Below are 552 nucleotides of genomic sequence, written 5' to 3' on the forward strand. Positions count from 1 at the left end.
TCCCCCCCGGGCCCCGCCCCTCAGGGGCGCCTGAGGGAAGCGACCCCTTCCCACTGGTGAGGTTCCCGCGCCCGTCAGTCCGGGTACGCCTGCAGCGGTTCCTCACGGACACAGAAAATACGGGAGAACCCGATACGGGAAAACCCCGACAGAAGGAATGCCTGCCCCATTGCTGAGGGGATGGGAGTAATTTAGCCAAATGCTTGCGTGCGCTTCACGTCGCCTTTTGTTCTACAGAAAAAAAAAAACACCAAGTAGGCGAAGAACCAGGCGTGAGCTCTGCAGTCCCGAGGGGAATGCAAGAGCTGCTCTCCTGCAGTTACACAGAACCAGTTAGGTTGGAAAAGACCTCTGAGAACACCACCCGGCCACTAGACCATGGCACTGACTGCCACGTCCAGTCTTTCCTTAAACACCTCCAGGACGGTGACTCCACCACCTCCTTTGACACATTCCAGTGTCTAATCACCCCTTCTGAGAAGAAACTCCTCCTGTTGTCCAACCTAAACCTCTCCTGGCACAGCTTAGACTATGTCCTGCAATAGTAACTCT

This window comes from Onychostruthus taczanowskii, unplaced genomic scaffold (genome assembly GCF_017590055.1).
Source record: "Onychostruthus taczanowskii isolate IOZ18803 unplaced genomic scaffold, ASM1759005v1 scaffold28, whole genome shotgun sequence".
In the NCBI taxonomy this organism is placed as follows: Eukaryota; Metazoa; Chordata; class Aves; order Passeriformes; family Passeridae; genus Onychostruthus; species Onychostruthus taczanowskii.